General features: G+C 44.7%; 1 protein-coding gene and 1 long non-coding RNA gene across 4 annotated transcripts in view; one reads left to right on the top strand and one right to left on the bottom strand.

The window, feature by feature from the left end:
* Positions 1–12,714, bottom strand: part of ARNTL (aryl hydrocarbon receptor nuclear translocator like) — a 47,801-nt gene extending 35,087 nt beyond the window's left edge. Inside the window, exon 1 of one of the 3 annotated variants that reach the window (XM_015630437.3) lies at positions 12,697–12,714. The gene's annotated coding sequence lies outside the window, so the exon portion shown is untranslated. The other 2 variants (XM_015630436.3, XM_019006983.2) reach the window with 2 other exon arrangements.
* A 732-nt stretch (positions 12,715–13,446) lies between these two features.
* Positions 13,447–16,044, top strand: LOC107205305. The gene is made up of 2 exons (XR_001521916.1): positions 13,447–14,639; positions 15,720–16,044. It is a non-coding gene; the product is annotated as an uncharacterized LOC107205305 (long non-coding RNA).
* The last annotated feature ends 1,813 nt before the right edge of the window (positions 16,045–17,857 follow it).

Below are 17,857 nucleotides of genomic sequence, written 5' to 3'. Positions count from 1 at the left end.
TATCATCCAACAAATCCACAGCACTTAAATTTATTAGAAAATGGAAAACCTTCTACTTTCACTCAGTAGAACAATAGAGGCAATGAGTTCTGCTTGAGGAACAATGAAAACACTGGTCTTCAGCTTAGAAAACTGGCCAGGACCAAGATCTACAAACTCATCAAATGTCATGGGGACATCAAGCAAAGCTTGGCTGAAAGGCTCAATCCAACACAGCCCTTCATGCAAGGTGGAAGGCTGTGGAAACTCTCTGCCAGGTAGCAGGAGGCTGGGAATCTCATGTGCTTTGCACAGAGAGGCTGGAGCAGCTCATGGAAAGGGATTCTGCTGAGGGTGAAGTCCCTGAGCTGAAGGTAACTCTGGGCCCTCATCCTACTCTTCATCACAACTCATAGCCCTGCTGGAGACTCTGGGGACAGCAGCTGGCTCTTCTTGATGGCACACAATGGTCTCTCAGCTGTTATCACAAAAAGAACATTACCTCCATTAAGTATTCAGAGAAACTTCTATTTGCAAGTATGATATATATGGAATACTCATAGGGAAAGTGTGAAATATGCAACATCCTCAAAAAACCCTTCCAGGTCAACTCTGTTTTAAGTTATCTCACCTGCAATTATCACCCACTCAGCACCAGGTGGAACATTTGAACTGAATCATTAGACACCATGAGTTTAGCAAAGCAGCTTGTATAAGCTTAGCTTATCCAAAAAAAACCAGCCTAGTACAGGAGGCCAGGTTTGTCTGCTTTCGTAAGCGGAATTTCAAACCCAGTTTAAACAGTTGAACTCCCCTGCAGCACCCAGAGCAAGGAGCCACAGAAAAGTCAGCAGGCACAAAGCAGCCAAAGCAAACAGCAGAATGGCAGGGCCAAGCCTCACCTTGCCAGGCTCTTCAGTCTGTGAACACTGCCCCACTCACCTCAAACCTCTCCTGCACCACCACATCTTCCCCATCATTAAATACAGCTCTCAATTCCCTTTTGAAAAGGGGCCAAAGGGCCCACTAAAGCAGGCAAACTTACTGACCATAGATTCATTAAGGTTGGAAAGGACCTCCAAGATCATCAAGCCAAACCTTTGACCTTTGATTAATTACTCATGGGGAAAAACCCAACCAGACAAACATGCTTAGAACAGAAAAGCATCACATATTTCAGAGGATCATGTACTGAACAATAGATACAAAGAGTTCTGGCTTTTTTTTTTTTTTTTTAGAGTCCTACTTTTCTGAAATGTTCACTTCAATCTCATGCACTACTGTACCCTGACTTTAACAGAGAAATACATACTCTGCTTGTATGTGTGTTTTCTTCAGTCACTCATCTGGTGCTCAACTGAAATGCTTTTTTATCTGTTAAAGTCCCTTCAGCTCTCTTCAAAGGTTCTGTCTCCTCTTCCACAACATGCATTAAATTTATTTGTTGCTCCTAAAGGTACAAGCTTAAATTAACATTCTTGAAATTCTGAAGTAACTGACTAAACACAAAATACCTACCCTGAGTAACTGACAAATATAAAGGCATTTTCACTATCCTCATGTTAAATCATAGTAAATTCCTAAATATGAAAATCAGCTCCTCAGGTTTCTCTCCCACTTTTGTCTCCCTCCAGTATCAGTGCTCAAAATTTTCACTTTATAGCAAATCACTGGTCTTAAAACTTGACATTCTTATTCCAAAATAAAGAAGTGCTATATTTTGATCCATTCAAATATTAAGATTACAGACCAAAAGTGATGTTTGCTTTGCATTTCACTTTTGCTGAACAGAACTCATGGCCATTACATTCTATGTATGCTTTAGAGCATAACAACAAGAAAACCTCCTGTAGTAATTTTAACCTTTTGACTTGTTTTGCTGCAAGAGTCTCTGTAGTCCCCTTCTCCCTGTCCTTCTCAGCCTGGTAAAAGCTGTATGTCCTTGCACTCCCTTCTACTCAAACAGAGAGTACAGATAAGCAGACAAGTTTTATCTCAACTCTGATAGCAGATTCATTCATATCTGTTCCCTTGTACAATCGTGTTCTGCTCTCCTCTGCTGCACAGGAGGCGACCTCATCTACCCTTTTATAGGACACTGATAGGCAGCAATTCAGGTCAAAGTTTACTTTGCAAAGATATCCTGGAAGAACTGATGTGTTGTAAGAATCCCTTACCCGCCTCCCACCTTTTCTGTTCCAAAACTTACTTCTCGTTCCTAACCTCCAGCTTTTCTAGCCTGAATTTCACCAAGGCACCTATCTGCTACTAACCCTCATTTCATTTTCTCCTTCCAGATAATGTTATCAGCTCATTGACTGCAGGATGAATCCAGGGAATTGCTTTCTCCTCCTTTAACTAAGTTCAGTTGTGCTCCCTTCATCTGACACTCTAAATTTACATTCACAAAACAGATCATGAACTGCTTTCGGTTTTGCAAACTTGAACTCCTGTCAGTTTTCTATTCACCCTTTATCAAGTATTAAATGACATTATATGACATAATTAACATCCTACATTGATCAACCTACCTTTGAGTCCAGCTTGATATCCTTGTTTACCAAGGCACAGAAACTTTTGTGCACCTCTCCAGCGCTGCCCTGGGAACTGCCAGTCAATAAAGTCCTTCTACCCTCAGTCACTTCCTCTTGGAAATGTGACATACAGAAACAGGACTTGGCTGCCAGATAGAAAGGGCACATGTATTTCTCAAGCAAGCCAAGTGGAAATTGCCAGAATTAATGCTACTGACTAATCCCTGCTCAGCTCACACACAGTAACTATGAATCAGCTCCAGAGTTTATTTAATGCAGGGCTAGGTGGATTTTTACAGTGCAGCACACACTTTGGGAGATTCAGGTGACACAATTCACACCGTTTCATTAGCTGAGAAGTTGAAACTCTAACCTTTTAACCCTTTCTAACTGCAAGAGCTTTTAACCTCCTGGCTTCAGCATTCAGCTGGGTACTCCCATACAGCACTGGTACTCACCTAACCCCACAGTGAACTGTTCAGAGATCCAAAACAGATTAAAACTAACCCTGTAAAGAAGTAAGTTTTTAAAAAAGCTACAAGTCTGAGTAGATGCCAGTGAGGTGATTCAGAAGTCAAACAGATACCAGCTGTACAGTGAAGAGACGATGAGCTCACCAGTGAGTGTCCATTTAACATCCCTTGCACACACACACATGAACGTGGGAGCACTCCCAAAGGCAGCTTACAGCACAGGTAACCCCACAAAGCCTCCAGGGTAATAGAAGCATTCAACAAACACCCTGAAATGTCTTTGTTTTGTTTGTGAGCTGCTGCTTTGGATAAATTTGCCCCTTTTCTAGAAGGCTGTTTCATCAACACCCAAGTGAAATCTGTCTCCCATCCACAGCAGCACAGTGAAGAAGGAACCTGGATGAATGTTTTCATCTTAAACCTAACTCCTAAGATGGTTTTTAAACCTAAAATGTTTTAAACATGGTTTTTAGGTTTAAAAACCATGGCTCAGGGTTGGGATGGCACATGGAGCCATCAACTCTAACTGCACTGAGATGACCGATGCCCGCAGCCTGAGCAGGGGGAACGTACAAATTCAAAGGTAAAAGCAGAGCACAACAACACAAGGAGCCACCAGGAACGAAGTGACCAGCCCTTTGAAGGGTGGAAAACAAGGAAAAGCTCACATGTGGAAATGATTGGGATGAGTACACTTCTGGAAGGATGTGTGGAAAATACAGAACTACACCGTGAGGAATGATTGAAGAGAAACTCACCCACTGCTGCCAAACAAAGACTCGGCCAGATTCCGTCACAGGGAGGAGTTACAGAGGATATGCTGGCTCGTATTTGGAGGTGAAAAACCAACCTTTCACTGCAGCATGCGATGAGGTTTGCTAGAAAGGGCAACCAAAGTCAGCTGTATTTGTCCCTAATGTTTCTCCTCTAAGCTAGCACATCAAGATTCTTCCAGGTGCTGGAAGGGCAGGGAGGTTTCTTTTCCTCCTTCCTGAAAGTCTTTGAAATGCACTTGGCAGCCACTCCTCCAGGCAAAGCCGAGAAGCTGCCCCAGTGTTATTGTGTGAGCTGGTTGCCAACACACCATGGCTCCAAAACACGGGCACGGGCACAGACGCGCTCCCAGCACCGACACACAAGGACAGAAAGACACAGGCGAGTCCAAAGGGGAATTTTTGGGTGTCTGAGTCTGTAAATAAAGACATCAGCTACCAGGTTTTCCAAAGTCACCAAACAAAATCCAGCAGAAAAAAGGGAAAAATAGGTTTCCTTGACAAATAACAGAAAGCAGTTCTTTTCCAGGTTTGTCAAGGGACACCATCATTCCAGGGTTTGTGGCAACAGGAAATCAGAGAACCACAGAAATAACCTAAAACTAGGGGACGAGTCGGATGAGTGACCAAATATTTGTTTTAAAAAATAAGAAGTTTGCATCTGAAATGTGTGCCAAAGAAAGTAGATTACACAAGTGTTACAGCACACCACAAATGAATCCAGGCTTAAGCACTTGCCTGAGCAAATCCTGTTCTAAAAGGCACGCTGGTTTTGTCTAAAAAGCAGCAAGAACGCTGCAACACCAATTTAAACACTTAAAGGAACTTTAAAAATCTTAAAATGTTGAATAAATTATCATCAGTATGCTACAACACTACCTGGGTCTCTAATGAGATACCAATAGGGCACTTTTCGCTCACTTCTTTGTTACATGGAAGATTTTAATTATTATTATTATTATTATTATTATTTTAGTTCTGCTTCTCTCCAAGCTGTGTAACTATTTGGTCTTTATTAGTGTTCATATGCTCCAGGAAAAAAACAAGCCAATCCACTTTAAGTAGAAGGCATGGATTGTTCCTGTTATCTGCTGAGTTAAGCTTTGTCTTTACATTCCATTTATATTGCAAATAAAGTTCAAAATTTTTAGTAAATCTCTTTAATAAGGGCACATTAGAGTCTCAGAAAGTTTTTCATGCCACTGAACACAAGAACAATTCTCCTGAACAGCTATTTGATAAGAACATGAAGAACAAACTGTGGTGCCAATATTTCTCTAAATGGAATCCTGGGTAGGTTTTAGAAAGCTTTGCTTCTTGAAAACAGAATATTTAAACCAACTGGCAGCAAGATGAGATCTATGCCAAGTTTAAAACTCATTCTTAAACAGCAATTCAATATTCTTCTCATTTGGTATTCAAACAGACAGGCCCCTCCCCTCAAAGGGAGCAGAGGTGTGCACAACTGATGGAGTTTAAACCATGTATTGTCTTGGAAAAAAAGCTTCCCCCCCTCAGTCTCTTTCCTATATTCCACTTCCTCCAGACTTCCTGGCAAGTTTAACTGGAGACATTGCTGGGTCTCTGCCAATTTTACATCAATTATCAGTTTGACAACAACTTGGACACTGAAGTGCTCAGCACTGGCAAAGTCAGGTGATGGTGGTGAATGAGCTCCTGAGAGATTGGAGCATGTGAAACACTTCTGTATTTGCTCATCTGGAAACCCAGGGGCACACAGGCCAGGGAGGTGAGAGGGAAAAGAGTCAGATCTGCCTGAGTTACTCATCCTTATTATAAAAAAGAATTTTTTTTTAAATGGCATAATAAATACCAAAAAGCTCCCCTGTACAGCTCCAGAGATGAAAGTAAAAAGTTGTTTATTTTCTTGGCTGCTGGGTTTCAGTGCCAAAGCCAGACTTTGTCATCAATTTTTTATGTAGATTTATGAAAGAAATGACCCACCAACAGCTTAATCCAAAAATACTCTGTCACAAAGCCTCTTCTTCCACATGAAGGTTGCAGTGTAACACATTTAAAACAGCACTCTTCACACCTCCTGCCTCTCCCACCTCTCTTCAGGAATACTCACTTTGGGAGCCGCTTCCTAAGCCACAGAAGCAGAAATGTTTACTAAGGCCAAGCTGCAGGGCATCAGCAATCTCAAATCCCTCTTCAGGGGTAAGCAGCCAGCCCTGAGCCCCAGCAGACTGCCCAGGCCTGTGGTAACTCACACAGAAAGGACAGTCAGAAAAGGTGCACCAGCTGTATCCAGTTGTTAAAATTTGCTCTACAATGGTGAGTTGATAATCTCCACCAGGAATGGGAATGTAGAAAGTTTCTCCAATAGCTGACTGCAGTGATCTTCTCCTCTGTTGTTTCCCCCCTCATCATCTTATTCTTGATAATGACAAAAGCACTAGAGTAAGACAAATAAAGAGCCACTCCAGGAAAATAAATGGCAAATAAAGGAAATATAAAAGAACATAGGAAAATAAAGCAGGCATTTGCTATGGAAGAGTCTCATGGTCAAGTCAGATAAATGAGGACAGGAATTACCTCATTCAACAAATAATGCCAAGTACAGTAATTGAGATCTCATTTCTGCCAGCTGGGATATCTTAAACAGACTGAACTAGATTTTTAAATGCTGTAATAGGGAAATACCCATCTCTCTTCAGACTGTCTCCTGGCCAGACAAACTGACCAAGTTTCACATGTCTCAGATGGAGAAAAAACATATTTACATAAACATCCTAAAGCTCCTAACAGAACTGAAACAGAAAATCCCAACACGAACCCAAACTAGCAGCAACTCTTTTATCTGTCTTTCTGCTTAAAATAGCAATATCCAACTGCTGGCCTTGTATTTCTAAAATACAAATAACTTTTAGTACTTCTGGAATTTGGACCCAAACTGCATAGAAAGCATTTGACAATATTTTGAACAGATTGTTCTTTAATTACAGCACACTTCCAGCAATTCTAATGTTTTATATGTGACAAGTCCCTCTCTGAAGTCACTGAATCTGACTCGACAGGTTTCTAAAACAAACCACAATATTCAGAGGCTGGTTTGGTCATTGCAGTGAAAATGTATTTTAAAATAAGAAAAAAAAACTCTATAAAAATAGGAAGAAAACAACACTATTTGTAATAGAAACTTCCAAGCCATAGTAAATTTGGTATAGTTAAAATCACAGTAAAATGTTACTCTAGGGCAGCAAATTTGCCTAATATTCTTTATCAGATTGATAAGGAAAACAATCGATTGCAGGTATCAGAGGCTTCTAAGATCACAAACATATGTAAATTTCTGTATTTATGAATCTGGGCCATATCCTGACTATAACACAAAAATATTCTTAAGCACAGTGACGGCACAGTGTTGATACCGACTTTTTTCCATGAACTCATTATGAATTAATTTCACCAATAACAAAGCAATTTGCAAATGCCAAGATTACATGAAATGCCTTGGCAACAAAGCACATTGGGAAAGGGAACAGAGGAATAAATGGGCCTCCTCTGTTTCTTAGTTAACAATTCTAACTTCAAACTGGGAACCCCAACATGGTCAAGACAAGGTTAAAAAAATAAACCTCCAAAATGAAAAACTGATTTTTTTATTTCTTTTTCAATCTATTCTAGACCACACATTCTACCCCTGAAAAATGACCAGGCCATTCAAGTCTATGGGCAAAATAACTATTATTTGCCAAGGTTATAGAAAAACTAATAAGGCAGTAGGAAAAGTGCAGCAGAAAGCTCAAAACTCAAGATTTAAAATACATTTATCAGAGGTCCTTGAGTGAAAGATAAAAATATCAGTAGAACTCAAACCAAAGCCAACTTGCTGCCACTCTCAATGACTACAATGCATATGCACAACATGAAAAATGAAAGTTTTGATATTTTAATAGATCATTTTTCTTCAAACTGGAACAGAAGTCCTAAATTTCGTAATGCTCCAAGAAAAATCCACAGACAACAAAGAAATCCATTCATAACAAGTTAAAGGAAAAGAGAACCCAACCAAACCAGTTCAAGGAAACTAAAAAATAACAGCCTTAAAGACAGGAAAAAAAACATTCTTACAAAAAAAAAAAAAAATGTAGAAAAGTTAAAATAAAAGTTTATTAGCTTTATTTTCTCCTGTTTTTTTCAGGAAGCAACATTTTCTTCTCACTTCACCTGATAAATATTCTGCAGTACAGCATTATTTAGCAATTTCTACCAGTCTTTTTGATTTTGTCCGTTTTGGTCAGGCAAATTATAAAAGGCAAAGGCACCTTAAGGAAGTCTCCATGATAAAAAGAACTTGAGATCAATAATAATAATAGTAATTTCTGAGCCCTCTGACAGTCTTGCTTCATTCACCTTTCAAAACCTGCATCAATCCCAAATGGATAATAAAAACTTAGATTTTCTGAGTAGTCCTGTATCAGGAATACATCCAGTCTTCAAAACACATGGATTCCATTTGCTTGTTTTTTAGCTGACATAGAAAGGAATTAAGGCACTAGGCTGCAACTGAACAAGCACTGAAGAATTACATAAAATGCCATGCTAGGAAAGTGATTTCAGAGACCTGGTGCCCAAAGATGCTGCCTGGGAATCACCAAGCATCCTCCCCAGTGCTACAGCAGCTGCAAGGTGGATTTCCATCCCATCCACTTCAGGATTCAGCCATGTGTCTGCTGCCCTTCCCAGGGCTCTAAACTGCCTTGGACCTGTGGAAAACAGAGCCCACCAACACCTGCAAGGGAAACCCAGCCAAAACCACCCCAAAAACTACAACCACCTGCCTCAGCTGCTTGGACTCATGAATGGGCCCCTTGAGCCAGCAGAGAACATCAACACCTTGGGCCCCAAGAAACGCGGCTTGTCAGTTCTCCTGTCCCAGCTGCTGCCAAGGAGATCTCCTGCTCTGAGCAGCCCTGCTGGCACCATTCCTGCACCAGGCCAACCCAGTGAACTCCAGCACAGCTCCAGCACAGGGTCACAAGCGGCTCTGACATCAGCAGCTGACCCAGAAGCGCATCTGACACAGCAGACGTTGAGTAACAGCTTCTCAAATGGCAGCAGACTGAAAAGGTTACAAATTCTCCATGTGCTGCCTAAGAAATAGCTTTTTGCAGCTACACAGGAGAAAGCTGACCTGAACAGAGAGAGAAGAAAGACAAATCCTTGCAGGGATGGCTCCTCAAACAATCCTGCACTTTACCCATGAAGAACCCATTATCAGCCAGTCTTGAATCGAATTAAACTATCAACCAGGAACTTGAGCATCAGCTGAAATAAATTTGAAATAATACCAAACACAACACAAAGTATCAATCTTCTTTGGGGCAAAGACTGAAATGTCAGATTATTTCTTTAGGTAATGAATATTCCAGACTAACAACGCCTGAAGATGCTGTTTTGATCTGCGTGCTTCTGCAGAATGGATTAAAAAAGAAATTACATTTCTCAACATCTGGTGAAAGATCAGGTTTCCAAGGAGATGAAGTCTGGGCCTTGGATAAGTAGCCTTACTGCATTTTTCCAACAAACTGAGGTAAAAAAGGCAGGTGCAATATGCAGTTAATGGCAGTGAGTTACCTCGATATCCACCCCATTCAATTTAATAGACATCACAGGTTGTCTGACAACGTTTAGAGTCATTAAATACAAGTAAAACCAACTGGACAGTCACAACTGAGATTTCTTCCTCACACACACACACAGAAAAACCCCTCAAAACTTAAACAGGATTTCTAAATAACTCAATACACCAACTCTTAGGGAGAAAAGCCCTCTGATTTTTTAAGTGCATCATTTTTCTGCTCCAATGTCTTTGAGTTTCAACTACGTAACACCTGAGCATCAGCCTGGATTTGATCTGAGTAAAGCTGGAACATATTTCCTAGTGCAATGCAAGACCTCCACATCCATATAAGATATTTACATCCACCTCACAGGCAGAACACTCCCTTGCTTTGCTTCATCCATCAGCAATCTACTGCCCAAAATCTATCCACAGCAGCTCTTAGAGACACTGAAAGCTCTTGCACCAGATTGAAAATGCCATCAACCACACCTCACTTGCATCTTCGAGCACCTCCAGAACACAGACAGTAATTTCTGTGGGTTGATCAAGCAGAACTTTCAATAACCAAATTTCAAAAGTTGGTAGCTGAGTCCCAGTCAGCATCATCCAGTCAGCTACTGCATTTATCAAAATCAATTATTTCAGGCTGAAGCTCTCAAAATATGATGACAGCCAAAAATTAAAGTTTCAAAACATGTTTAATGTATCAAAGTAAATAGATAAAGCTTAAATATTGCATTCTGTAAACTTTGTGAGAACCAAAAAGCTACACAAGATTAAAAATAAGTATTTATTTTGGGCTTCTCTTTGCAGTCATTTGCATATGATATGTCTTTATACAACTTTTACTGAAGACAACTAACTTCAGAGAATTCCCTAACACTTGGGGATACAGGCAGCTGCCTTCTACTGCTTTTCTGCCCTTTTTCAGAAACAGAATTATGGCCAAAACTGATGGTAAAGGTTAAGAATGAAAAGCATGCAGATTACAGAACTGAAAGTCACTACTGGATGCACCAAATTTACTTTGTTTCACTTAATAATAATGTATTCCTTCAGGTTTTCCTGTAGCTCCTGTCAAAGTATAACACAGGCAATGGGCTCCATGCTGAAAACATCTTAAAATATTGTGTTTGAGCATGCAAACAGCACTTCTGTACTGATGTAAACTGAATAGTCTGCATGTCTTCTGCTATTTCCTGCATCCTTGATTTCCATTCCCTTGGAAAACCTGCCTTCCTCACCTGCAGCTCTCACAGGTCTCAGTCCTGCCCAGCATCAAAGAACTGTGAGCAACTCTAAGCTCCACCAAATAAATCCAGTGAATGCTCTCTGTTCTTACCACTGGTTGTCCAGGAGAATCCTTGAGAGCAGGTATTTGAAGGAGAACAACAAATCTCCTTTAAAGCCCCCCTACAAACATCACCAATTTTCCCACTCCATCCCTAGCGAGGGTCCCCAAACAGGGCAGGGCTCTCGGGAGCTCGTGGTGACAGGGATGTGGCAGCAGGCCCCAGTTCCAGCTCTGGCTTTGTGGAATCCCAGCTCCCCAAGCAGCTTTCCTCACCTTCTTCACCTTCCCTTCTCCTGTCTACTCTCCCAAGGAACTTCTTTTACAGAGCCTGATCCCTCGCAGCCCCACTCACCACAGCTGGAAATGCACAGCGTGGAAGAGAATATGGGATAAACCAGCATAAAACAAACCCCCATGAAATGCTGTGGCTGCAGATTATTCTACACACTCAATTTCTACAAGCAGGGATAAAAACCCACGAATGGTCACGAGAAGCACAAACCCACAGGAGTCAAGAGGAATAAAGCCTTTCTCCTTAATAAGCAGCTGTGGTTTAGAGTAACCAGAGAGGTCTGTAGTTCCTGAGGCTTCAAAAAGCTATTTACATTTGCATATTCCTGGAGGATACAAAACATACATTCTGAAGAGGGCAGAGTTTAACCTCAGCCTTCTGCAAGACTGTTTACAGAGACAGTTACCTGGAATTAATACTTAATTGGAACAAACACTCTTTCTTTTCTCCATAACACACTTAGCTGTGTATTGTCAGTCACTCACGTTTTAAAAAGCCCTCTTATTAAAAATAATAATTAAAAAAAGATAGAACAGGTACTTTTAATACGAGCATGTTGAAAAAAAGAACTGTAGTATTTAGAATGTTGGAGCTCCAGAATTAAAAATAAAATTCTACTTAAAGACCGAATTTTGAAAAGAGAATAGATCACGCTCTGCAGCTGACCCTTTCTACCTCCCATACTACGGAAATACTTTAAAATTCCAGTAGGCATATTTGCTTCCAAGGCAAGGAAACACACCCACTTTTTCCTTCACCGTTGTTTTTCAAGTACAAAAACCTTCCCAAAACTGTTATAACCGAGGCACCGGAGTAACAGAAACCTCAGCAATTAAAAACGCCAAGTGATTCCCTTGCCTCCCCAAGCGCGACATCCGGACCTGGGGCAGCCGCCCCGGTGTTCCCGGTGTGTTACGTTCAGAGCCGAGGGAAGCCCTTCCCTCCCCCGGCCGAGGCAAGGCGCACACAGGTGTCCGGCAGGGCAGAGCCGCTCGGGACGAGGGGATCCCCACGGAGAGAGCCCCGGGATGCTCCGGGGCCGGCACCTGCCGCCGTGCCACAGCCACAGGGAATTCCCGAGCACCGCCATCCCTCTGGATTGCACGCGGGGCCTCCCCGATGCCGGAGACCCCGCTGGGGCAGGGCCGCTCCGGCGGCCGGGGAAGGGGCACGGTGCCCTCGGCGAGAGCCGCCCGAGCCTCCCGGTGCCCGGGGGCGGCTGGCAGCGGGGAGGGGGCACAGCCCGCCGCGGCCCCCCGAGCCCCGCCACCGCCCCTGTCCTCCGCGGGACCCCGGCCCGGCTCTGCCCGCGGGCCCGGGCCCGCCCGCCGGCCCCGTCCCCCCCGCTGCTGCCGCCCCGCCGGGCCAGCCCGCCCCGGGGCCGCTCCGGAACGGGGCCCCCGCTCCCGGGGAGAGACACAGCCCGGCACAGCCGCCGGGGGGGTCCCGCCGCCGCCATCTCCCGGTGCGGGCCCCCCTCCGCCTCCCCGCGGCCCCTCCCGGGTCTCCCGCGGCCCCCGGGGGCGGCGGCTCCGCCGGGGCCGCGCTGCCCCCCGGCCCCCCCCGCCGCTCGGCGCCCCCCGCCCGCCGCCCCTGGCGCTCACCGCGGCTCCGCGCGCCCCTCGCCGCGCCGCGCCCGGCCGAAGGGAGGGCGGGCGGGGGTCGCGGCCCCCCGGCAGCGCCGCACGCCCGGCGCAGGCAGCCCCCGTCCCTGACCTACTTTCCGCCTGGCTTGCCACCCGACGGCGCACCACTAACCTACTTTCCAGCCAATGGCACCCTCCCCCGGCCCCGCACCGGACGCGCCCGCCCGCCAACGGGAGAGCGGCTCCGCGCCATCCTCGCCCAATGGGCGGCCGCCGAGCGGGAAACGCCCGCCCCCCCGAGCGCCGGCGAATCCCCGGGCGGCCCCGCGGCGCCGGCCAATCGGGAGCGCGGCTGCCGGCCCGGGTCCCGCCCCTCGCCCGGGGGCGGGGCTGACGGGGGAGGCCGGCGGGACCCGGATGTGGCGGTGGCGGCGGGGTCGGCGAGGGTTCGCGGCGGCTGTGCCCGGGGCGGCGGGGAGGGCTCGGCCTCGCCCGCTCTTCTTGCCCCGGCGGCGCCGCCCGCTCCCCGCCCCGCCCCGCCGCCGGGGCTCGGCCGAACCGCTGCGTCACCGCCGCGTGACGTCAGCCGCGGCCGTGACGTCACTCGCGAGGTGTGAAGGTCGTGGCCGCCCTGCCCCGGCCTCGTCTCCTGCCCTCCCTCTGCGGCGAGGGCCCGGCCCGGCCCTGGACACCGCGCCGTGCCTCGGGGAGCCGGTGCCTCGGGGAGCCGGTGCCTCGGGGAGCCGGTGCCTCAAGGAGCCGGTGCCTCGGGGAGCCGTGCCTCGGGGAGCCGTGCCTCGGGGAGCCGTGCCTCGGGGAGCCGGTGCCTCGGGGGGCCGGTGCCTCGGGGGGCCGTGGTCAGGGAACCGGTGCCATGGCCTGGCCACCTTTGGGGTCAGCTCTGGGCCTCAGCACCCCGGTGCCTCGGGGGGCCGTGGTCAGGGAACCGGTGCCATGGCCTGGCCACCTTTGGGGTCAGCTCTGGGCCTCAGCACCGGCCGGCGGTGGAATGCGGTGCAGCCATCTACGGCACCGCGTTCTAGTCTAAATTTAGACAGCCCAGCAGCGTAGAGGGGATGTGTTGCAAGAACGTAATCACGGCGGAGCTGCTGTCAAATGCAAACATTTGCTAAAGGTGATTGCGTGAGCGCTGCACGGGATTATCATTGCCACATCCTAATTGTCTTTAACATTTCCTGCCCTGCCATGCCACGTCCCAGAGGTTTGGTTTACGTTTCCTGGTGGAAGATCCCCAGGGAAGGAGGATTGCAGCAGGATTGCAGCAGCATTGCGTCACGGTAGGCTTGTGGCTATCCCAATGCTCAGCCCGGGACAGCATCAACAACTCCACCTGATTTGAGTGGGGAATAAACACAGGCAGCAAGTGGCCCCTGCTGGATACAAACTCTGTTCACATCAGGATGCTCCTACTCGGGAGAATGAAACACCCTACATCAGCAGGAGGGAAATGTACACCATGGAGAGAGAGGAGAAGATGCGTCCTTTTCATTTCCAGCAAAATGGTGCTGCTGTGATTCGTTTCAGCACACAGAAGTTATGGAGGTGGAGAAGTCTCCTTGACTACTTATTTCAACTCAGCCTTTGTAGTTTTGCTCATTGTTTCTACCCATCTGTAGAAATAATCTTCCTTATGGGTTCAATCACGTCCTGTGTGTTTTAATGAGCCCAGTGCCTGTTGTAGGGAGTGATGCCAGGAGTAATGATCTTTAGCTATTTCTGTAGGAGAGCAGCTTAGCAGGCCATATGTCAGATTTCCCAGTGAGCGATTGTTTTGAGTTGTTTTTACACCGTAGTTTCTATTCATGAGATATTAAAGAAAATAACAGCATCTGGTTAATGAAATCCCGAATTTCACCATATGATGATGCGTATCAATCCTGTTCTGTGACTTCCCTTGAAGCAGATTGTCAGGTCAGTGCGGGGAATTTCTGTGTGTAGGTGAATCAGACATCCTATACTTTGATATTTTAAAGGTGAAGAGCTAAGAGATGACAACTTGAAATTTGACAAGACCTGAGTTCAGCTCCTGACACCAAAACAGCCTGCACCACCCTTCTACCACACAGTTGAGGAGACAAAAGGCAGACAGGAGAGGTGAGGATTGACCAAAGGTAGAGCGTTTTCTCCTTGCAAGGTACTTGAGGGAGCACTTGAAGTGGAGCCCCCCACAAATCGTGGGAGCTGCTGGGCAGAGCAGCTCAGCTGTGTGCTCAGGGCACTGTGCACTCGTGTGTCCAGTACAAGAGCAGAAGCATTTCCCCATCCAGACGGCTCTCAGCTGATGAATTTTCAGATTTTATGCTTTTTTTCTTTCTAAGAATGTAGTAAAGTAGACCTTGGGCAGAACATTAACTGCCCCCCCAGCTTGTTAATATGTTAATGGTTACACCGTGTTTAAACACCAAAATTTACACTCATTTTTGGCTTAAAATGACAATTTAAAAACAGGAAGAGGGTGTGCTATGTGGCAATTGTACTGAAAACCGTGGTTTATTCACAGAATATTGGGAAAAGCAGCTCATGTTCCAGCTGATTTTCCCTCCTGTATTCACATTTGAGTGCTACAGTAAAAGCTTTCCAGGTCGTAGGATTTTGACTTTGCGTCAAGAAGAGTGGCAGATATGATCTCCATTAAATGCAGCCTACTTAAGGTATGATAAGGCCCTATCAGTGGTTTCACTTTAGCATCTGCAAGTCTTTAATTCTAGGTAACTTTTCCTCTGCAGAAAAAGGAGTCTGGTTTCTCAGCTGATAACCCAAAAACTGATAGGTTTTCTTTTGTTTGGGTTTATTTTTGGGCAGGGGTTGCCTTCAAGCAATCTTGCTATATCTCTGGAACACCCACAGATGTTCAGAAGTCACCAGCCAAAATAGTTCTTTGATGTTTTAGATGTGTTTTCTCTCAACCAGGATTCATGACCCCAGCTAGAGACACAGAGGACACAGATCTCCGAGTCTTTGGAGGGTGAATTTTTGTGAAATGGAGGTAGAATTATATGTGTTCATTTTTTAATGCCTTCCAAAACATGTGTGAGATAGGACATCTATTTTAGCACCTAGCTGTGGATCCAGCTGCTTTAGAGCATTTTAACCAGCTGCTGTTTGTTCATGGCTATGCAGTATTAATTAACCTGTCTTACCCTTTTATCCAACCTCCTCCTCTTTTGTTTCCAGACATACAAGCTATGATCTGACCCTACAGCTGGAGGAGTCAAAGCTCACAGAAAAGGAGACTGAATCATTTGAATCTCTGGATTTCTTGTTCTGCCTCTCCATTAAGATCCCCAGAGATTACTGAGCCCTGTTTCTGACCCTGTTACACAGAGCTGGTGCCTTGCTTCAACCCAGTTGTGAGGGCAGAAGAAACTGCAAACTCTGGCTTGGATTGTTTGCAAACTGATGCAAAAACCCTCCCAGGGGTGACCTGTTACCTGTAGTCTGTCACAGCTCCTCTGTGGCTGGCTCAGACCTCTTCTAAATAAAGGATTTACCAAAATAAGCTATTGCAGACTCATTCTTTTCCCAGTTCATCCAATTCTTGAGTTATTACAAAACCTAAACCAGGGGGACATTAGGTTTTTCTGCTTTTGTTTGTATAAACACTTGCTGCTTTAAAGGGTGTGCCTCCTGCCACAATGTTTCCACATCTGAGCATTAATTTCATAAATATAAAGCAATAAATGTTGACTTTTTCATGTGCCTGCTTCCTCCTGAGCTTTATAAAATCCATTCTTCTTCCTGCTGGCCTTTATCTTAATTTAATGGGCTAAAAGCTAGTTTCAGGCAAAAAAAAAGAGGATTCCTATACAATCCATTGATTTCAGCCCTGTGGTCCCTGAGAACACCAATTAATATTCAGAGACTCAATAGGAACTCCCAGGAACAGGAAGAAGAATCTGAGGAGGAAAATCAGGCTAAAGCCAGGGAATTAAGAAATTCTAAGTACTTCACAATATATTTTCAATCTTTACACAAGGTTCAGGATAAAGAATTCCTATCTTTATCTGGATTTGACCTTAATGAAGGTTAAAGCACTTCAGGAGTTTTTACCTCATTAAAAATATATGGAATTGAGTTTGTATTTCAGAGTCTGGAAGTCTGAACTTGAAGAAGATGTGGTAAACTGTAAATATGTTTAGAAAAATTTAGTGAATATAGTATTTTAAGTTGAAAATTCTAAAAGGCTGCAGCCTTTTCAAAGAACAACATTTTTTTATTATTATTTTCTTTTCCCTGGGATTTTATTAAAATGTTTCCTAGAGTTTTATTTATCATTTTTGTTGGTAAGAAATCAATATTCATTCTTGGAGTAATTTTGAGTAAACCCCATACTTACTGCTTACATTTAATGCATCACATGCAAACCTAGAGTTAGCTGGTGTGAGATTCCTCCCTCCCTTCACAAAAAATAATAAAGAATTCTAGAAGCCGTTTTGTGGCCAAAGACACTCTTAAATTAAAATTACTGACAGTGTTTCTTCAGGATTTACTGAGGACACTGAAGATTCAGGGTAGAGTTTTGCTGCCCTTTCTTGGTAGGGATCTTAAAATTTTCTAAGTTCCATTAAACACCCAGACTTTTGGTTTTGGTGCTGAAATTAAAAGAGGATGGATTTCAACCAGCCTCAATTTGCTTGTTCTGAACTGTCAATAAGAAGCAGAAACAGTTGAACAGAAAAGCATAGCTGGGATTGTAAATGTCATTTAAATAGTATTTTTTTTTTAACTGAACAGTCACAGACTGCATTAATTACACAAGTATAATATTATAATATCCTCCCTTTTAGATTGGAAAAACAGGCCTGGAGATGAATGAGTTGGTCAGGATTACACCCACATATTAAACCACAATTAGAGCTGGAGCAACTCATGGCAGCCTTCTGAAGAGTTTGGGGAGTCCCTCAGCACCTCCACTTGGTTTTCCATATCAGCTACACAAAACATTTCACTTTCATGAGGAAATCCTGAAGCTTAGGGCATATTTTGGAAAAAAAAAAGCTTTGCAAACTATAAAAGTGAGGGGCTTGATTCTCTTGTCAGTTGGTGCTGATAGCTCTTCATAGGAACTTAACAAGCCACGGTGGGAGGATGGATTCCCAGATTGACAGGCTATAATAGGACTTTATTTTTGGGTTTTTCATCTTGTAAATAGACTAGACCTTATTCTGGAGTTTTTATTTCATTTTTACACAAAGTTCAGCGTTGGTTTCGTGCTTGTTCCACAGAGAGTCCTGTGAGCTCTCAGGGTTAAACACATGACATGGGTTGTTCTTCCCCTCAGCATTCCACCTTTCTGTCCAGGGTTTTATAAG

Source organism: Parus major, chromosome 5, assembly GCF_001522545.3.
Source record: "Parus major isolate Abel chromosome 5, Parus_major1.1, whole genome shotgun sequence".
Taxonomy (NCBI): Eukaryota; Metazoa; Chordata; class Aves; order Passeriformes; family Paridae; genus Parus; species Parus major.
Note: the sequence above shows the minus strand (reverse complement) of the source record. Positions and strands in the feature narration are given on the sequence as shown.